The sequence below is a fragment of the Apium graveolens genome, chromosome 8, assembly GCF_009905375.1.
Source record: "Apium graveolens cultivar Ventura chromosome 8, ASM990537v1, whole genome shotgun sequence".
Taxonomy (NCBI): Eukaryota; Viridiplantae; Streptophyta; class Magnoliopsida; order Apiales; family Apiaceae; genus Apium; species Apium graveolens.
In genome coordinates this window covers 204,663,929-204,671,056 of record NC_133654.1, presented here as the reverse complement: position 1 = coordinate 204,671,056, position 7,128 = coordinate 204,663,929, and the positions used below count along the sequence as shown (strand labels likewise).

The 7,128-nt window shown below is 35.8% G+C and overlaps 1 non-coding gene across 1 annotated transcript; it reads left to right on the top strand.

The window, feature by feature from the left end:
• The first annotated feature begins 616 nt into the window (after positions 1-616).
• LOC141681228 (small nucleolar RNA R71) lies at positions 617-723 on the top strand. The gene has a single exon (XR_012558669.1). It is a non-coding gene; the product is annotated as a small nucleolar RNA R71 (small nucleolar RNA).
• The last annotated feature ends 6,405 nt before the right edge of the window (positions 724-7,128 follow it).

Sequence of the window (7,128 nt, the reverse complement as noted above, 5' to 3'; positions counted from 1 at the left end):
GCTCTTGCACGTGATCCTCAATTCCTACAATTTAGATTTATCATTAGCCTGAGGTAACTATTGAAGTTAAAGTTGTTGCTTCGGGACATATTACGGTTGCTGAAAACCAGGAGGGTTATACTAACTTACTGTATATGGCTGATAAGATTAATGCACCGCATTCTGATTGTTTCTCCAGCTGAAGTTATGATGATTGCGGTTGTTCAGATGATAAATGGCTGTAGCTTGTTGTTGTGATCACTGGAAGTTGCTCACAAATTGAGTTGATTCACTAAAATTAGCATACTTCTAAGTCTCATGGGCACCAACACAAAGCTCACAGACACTTGTGATTAGTTTAACTCCGTAATTAGTCAAAGTATCCACCTTCATCGTCAAAGCCTTAAGTTGGGCAGCTATAACAGTTGCTGCATCCAACTCCAGAATTCCTGCTACTTTTCCCTGAGTCGGTCTCTGGGAAGGATTCTGGTATTCATTAGCAGCCATCAGTTCAGTCAATTCATAAGCTTCAATATAGCTCTTAGCCCACAAGGCTCCTCCTGATGCTGCATCGACCATGGGTCTAGAAGTAGCACCCAATCTATTGTAAAAACAGTTTATAATCATCCAATGAGGCATGCCATGGTATGGGAACTTCCTTAGCATCTCCTTATATCGATCACAAGCCTCATACAGAGATTCTCCAGTTTGCTGAGCAAACTGAGTAAGAGCATTCCTGATTGCAGCAATCTTCGCCATAGGGAAGAATTTAGTGAGAAACTTTTGAGAAAGATCCTCCCATGTGGTGATAGACCCTGGTGGTAGATAATGTAACCGGCACTTTATTTTATCCCTCAGAGAGAATGGGAATAGTCGCAGCTTGATAGCATCTTCAGTCACACCATTGAACTTGAAAGTGTCGCAGATCTCAATGAAATCCCTGGTGTGCATGTTGGGGTCTTCAATAGGAGAATCCCCAAACGGAACTGAGTTTTATATCATCTGAATCGTGCTCGACTTGATCTCAAAAATGTTAGCCGAGATGGCTGGCATGATGATGCTTGACTGAATATCATTGATCTTAGGCTGAGAATAGTCCATCAAAGCCTTAGGAATTTTTGCTTGATCTCCCATCATTACTAAAACTGGTTCCTCGATTTTCTCTTCTTCTTCTACCTTCTCTTCGTCCTCAAAAACTTCCCTTCGTACCACTACAACTTCTTCCTCGGCTTTATTCAGAGTTCTCTTACGAGACCACAAACGCGTATGCATACACGCTCGCTAGAGTACTTGAAAAAAGACAAGGAAACCGATAAGTAACAATGTCTGAGTCAATGAACTTTAACGATCACTGATGACAAACACATAAACAAACAATTAACACTGCAGTCCCCGGCAGCGGCGCCAAAAACTTGTTAGTCGCTAAACACGCGCTAATAATTCATGCAAGTACACGCGTTCGCAAGTAATATAGAATTATTTCTAGTTCATTCCCACAGAGACTGGCTTCGGTTAACTATGTAATTTATGCACTTATGCACCAATGATATGGTTATTATCCAATGCTGAGATGATAACAAATTGGGTTTGATTATAACTACGATTTAAACTAACAATTATAACTAAGAGAGTAAAGAGAGTTATATATTATATGAGACAAACATGGGATTCTAACTTCATTAAATACTTCATTCAATAGCCTTATTGTTCTTAACCTTAGCATGCAATGGTGATGACACTAATCAGATAACACGAAACTGCTAAACGCCAACTTTTATTGCACGAATAACATACTACCAGACATCCACAAAAGAGATAGAAGCTGAATAGACACCAATTATATTGAGACCCTATATGTTTATAGGATTTGAAAACATAAAGGTTTAAAGCACAAGTTATCTATCATGATTACACGGGGCAAGTAAGATGGTTAAAATTACCTACGAATCATGCATAACAATAACACATGAACCTATGCTAGCATGGCAAGTTCTAAATCCTTAAATTCACTGTCGCTTCATTAAAGATTAACACGCTATCTTATAATTTCGCGATGCTAATAAGACGAATAAGCACAACCAATACTAAGTTATCATAAAATCACCACACACTAAGGTATCGAAACAATTTAACTAAAGAAATCCATAAGTAAATCCGTTAGAACCCCACGATAACGATTAGCCCATAATCGGACTCATCATCAATGTGGGTTCCGATGAAAGTATGGTATAATAAACGTAGTCTTTATACTGAATACATAATAAAACCAAGTACGAAACAAGAGTAAGGTTCACGAATAAGAAAACTAGCATCCAAGTTACAACTTAGAACAAAGTTCACAAGTAAAAACAAGATCTTCTTCGTCTTCGTTGAATCGTGCTAACACGGTCTTCTTATGGCTCTCCTTGTGCTCTGGTATATCCGTCTCTAGAAAACGTCCTTTATTTAAGTATATATAGCAGCCCATGCAAAATAGAAGTCCTCCAATTATAAATCAACTAGAATCGGGAATCTGGGATCCCGACCTGGCGCGGCTGCGCGCTTCATCAGCGCGGGTGCGCTGGCTCTCTTACAAATTGGCCCGGGCGCGCCGTGCTTCTGGAAAAATTTTTGATTTTCTTTAATTCTTGTTGCAATCAAGTTGGCTTCCCGAGCTTTATTTTTTGGACACCATCCTAACACCATATTAGCACCAAAACAATGCTAATTCACCTGATTCTTAGAATAATGTCTGAAATGTAAAAACACTAGAAAATACATTAAAACAACAACAACTTGATTACAAATGCATCAATTCAAAGCTTAATAGAGCATTATAAAGTGTCATAAATGCCACTCAACAGTCAACCTGACTTGGAATTTCTAACAACTTCTAAATTTCTAAGATGTTTTAGTGTACAGGAATGTGCTACAGACTTATTTAAACATAAGCTACTCCATCACTTTGATGGCTACAAAATCATTTAACTTATCTACTTAGAGTGTTTTATATAGTTATCATCAAGCGTACAACATATACCTAACAATGAAAAGGGTAAAATGGTAATTAACCATTTCAATTTCTAAAATTTTAAAAAAATGATTCGTAAATTGTTAAATAAACAACAACCAGAGAATTTAATTGTGAAACTCATTTTTTAAAAATAAGATTAATGAAAATATCTGTTCGTTGATATTTTTAGATTAATATTTGAGCGAATGGTTTACTTTTTTAGATTTTAAATAAATTCCCGATAATAAAACATTCTCTCAAAAAGTATTTTAAAATACTTAAATATCAAAGTAATCCCATTTACCATTTTTAGAAAGTCTCTAGACTATTCTAGAGGTAATAAAACAAACTCCACGTTTTGATCATTTCTGGATAATTTTACAAAAATATACAAGGACCAAATAATTCTTATTTAAATCTACTAAAATCTTTTTAAAAATATTGAAACTCCCAAATCATAATTGTAACTGTCGTACAACATATATTCTTCGTAATAACATTAATTAAATCTTACAATCAGGCATTTATACACATTATTCTATTTTACAATTATCTGGATAAGGTATTCGATACTTTTTAAATAACGATATGATTCACAGCTTTGTTAGGTCCCAATGTGTTTGTAGAAGGGGGGTTGAATACAAACAGTACCGAATAATTGAATTAAATGCGGAATCAAAAATGTGAAACAAAATTCAAGTTAAATAAAAATATTATTAAACTTGAAAAGTGTTACAACAACTGTATCGATTACAAGGAATTAATCTCAAATTAATTATCACAAATTTAGAATAAATTCGACATGAACTTTTTCTATTTTTGCAATAATTAGAATCAAATGCTAAACGCAATTTGAGATTAAGTTCTAGGGATTTTGATCCGCTAGATTGTTACACAAGAACAAGATAAAGATTTCTAGTTGATTGGATTTAACTTTACAATCTAGAAATTGATCTTGAAGTTTGCAGAGAAGAATGTAATATTGTTCTGCTTCTTTTTCTTTTGTTCTCGGGTTCTGTATGTTGGATTTGATATTCTTGATTGTGAATGTATTGCTGCTTCTGTCTTTTTGTAATCAACCAAATAGAATAGAGCTGGCATGACAATCCTTTTGAACTAGCAAGACTTTCGGTGAGACAATCAGTTGAGCTAGTATGACTATCAAATGAACTAGCAAGACTATCTCATTGAACTAGCAAGACAATCTGCCTCTCAGTGTAACTTTCGGTGAGACTATTGAAAATGGCCTAGCATGACAATCGGTATGACAATCCTGATTGTCATGCTAGTTCATTTTCAATTGTCTTGCTGATTTAATGCAGATTTTAATCCAATTTAAATTCTGAAAATTCCTAAAATTAATTCAGAATTAATTAATCAATTAATTCAATTAATAAATAAATTATTCTTCGCAGATATAATTTATTTTCTTAATTAAATTAGATGACTTAATTAATTAATAGAGAATTAATTCTAGTCTTGAGCAGCAACCATTCTTCTGCAAATCTTCTGAAAATCACTGAAAATTATGAATCAATTCCACCACTTCAACGTTGACACTCGATGTACTGTCTGGTTCATGAGTGAATAACTTCCGTGACGTTTCTTCATGTCTTGACTTTGACGCTTTAATTTTCTTCAGATTAAATCCTTGTAATTAATGATACTCTGACGAGATCTCTGTCACTTGATTAAATCCACGATCTTGATTTATATCACTGAGGCATGATCAACTTCTTGAACTTCTTCCAGTGAATTAACTCCTCGAGTCTGTAGATGAACCTTGTTTCTGAATCCTTTGACAGATATTACTTTGCGAGATCTCTCTGACGGTCGATCCACTATTTACTTATTACATTCTTATTTGAGTTGAGTTGAATCCTCGAATATACAAATAGGCTATGACATATGACTTACAATCTCCCCCTATTTGTTTGTTAGACAATAACACACAAATACCTAGAGGATAACTCAACTAACAAATAAGAAAAAGATATAAACAGAAATGCAAAGTAAATAGTAGAAAAGTTCTGGACTAGATTTAACATTTTCCAGATTCCAAGTAGATGTTCCTCTAGACTGAACATATCTTCAAGTAGTTCCATCTTCATTTGTACAACCACATTTCCTGTTGAGAAGCCCATATCTCTCTTGCTTCTCCCCCTATGAGAATCAACTGTTTAAAGAAGATCACCTTCGTTTACCACCTCTCCCGTACAATAGGATCCGTAGATAAAAGCCAATGGTACTCCCCTAACAGCTTCTTCCCTTACTAGGAAATCACCTTGTGTTTACCACCTCTCCCGTACAATAGGATCCGTAGTTACAAACAACAATGGTGTGGTGTAGTGTACATTTTTAGGATCTTTTTCTTCCTCCCTGCTATTTCTCCCCCTTAGTTGAGGAATCCTCCAAACTATTACTTAAGCTTTTATCTCCCCCTTAAAGAAGGAATGTATGCCGTCGTCTGAAGGAGTTCTCATATTTCACTTGGTTGGAAAAGAAATAACAAGTAGTTTCTCTTTCTTCCTCACTGTGAGTGTGTGATTGTGTTTTAGTGTACCTCACATGTGTTTCACTCTTCTCTCCACTCGTGTTTACACTCATTCTCACAAGTGTATCTCTCTTCTCTCATAGCTCCATACTCCAGCTGTACCTGCAAGGAAAATCACCTTAGCCATCCTTAAGGAGGTCATAGGTGGTGCAATGGGAGTTCACAAATCCCCATCCTTGTTAAACTCGTCAGATAAATCTGAGTCATAATCTACAAGTTGCTAGTTTCCCTTTTAGGGTTCCAGATTTGAATTCTGGGAAGGTAAACAATGATCCAACGATTTTAGCATAAAGATCAAAGTTCCCTTCTAATGTCTGTGAAGACACTTCCTTGTGACTTATCAGGTAATATCTGAATCATTGTCAACAAGTTGCCGATCTGCACCTATGTCAGATCCACTATCCGCAGATGCATCCAGGGGATTTAAGCCTGGGGAGGTAGACACTGACCACTGACATATGGCTTTTGGATCAGTATCCTCTCCTAACACCTGTAAAGGCAATTGGTCCACTAACGAACCTTGAACAATCGAATTTGACCTTAAAATGGTCGAAACTCTTGTTTCCGTCAACTCATCCTTTGTGTGTGTAACCTCTTCTTGTGCATCAAGAATTGTTTATGTTTGAAGTGGTGACACTACATCGGATACCTTGGCCGACAGGCAAAATTCAATAGACTCACCCTGTTGAGAGAATGAATCTAGTAACTGTTTTTGTGCCTTTTCAGCCATTACATCTTTTTGAGAAGATGTATGGGGGCTAGCAGTTGTCTCAGTTTAAATACTACTCATCTATGTAGGAGACAGAGCTACTGGGTTGACTACAGAACCTTCCTTATGTGGTGCACTAAGGCACTATCTCCCTCACGCTCATTCATACTATATTTAGTGGTAAGAGAGTGTTGGTTGGTTCTGTTTTTGTGTTTGTCTTTACAGTCTAGGATAGACGTTGTGGGTTTTCAACCTCATGACTGTTAATGAAAGAAAGTCATTGGAGAATGAACCTGTAACACAGAACATATGGTAATAGAGAGAAAATAATTTACAATAGTGATTTCAAAAGATTTTACATGAAATAAGAAATCACTAATGTAGAAAGAAGTTTGATTTTGTTTTTCAATATGAATGAGTTTTTGATAAAACATTGATCACTTAGGGTAAAGTCTAAGTAGTTCTCATTCATATCAAAAGCTTACAAATATCTGCAACATAATGTTAACAACATATCATTGACCGATACTTGTCAAGTACTTTAGATACTAATTGTTATGTTGCATAATCAATATATCACTGCACATATAAAACAATATGATTGTGCTTAGTGATAAGATAGTTATAAATATGACGACTCTACTAGTTCATATAAAATTACAACTTCTGTTAGAGTGCCATACCATGTCCTTGACGATTGCTTGAGCAGTATACTAGTTCATACCAACCTAAAGTGAGATTGTGAAGAAGAGATTGCATAGTCCAATAGATCTGCAGCTGCAAAGTCCATGACGTGTGGTGTACTGACTTCCTCTTTTGACTCACCAAACAGGAGTACACTTGTACACATCTTACTAGAGTACAATTCCAAGTGTAATGTGCAGCAGGTGTCTG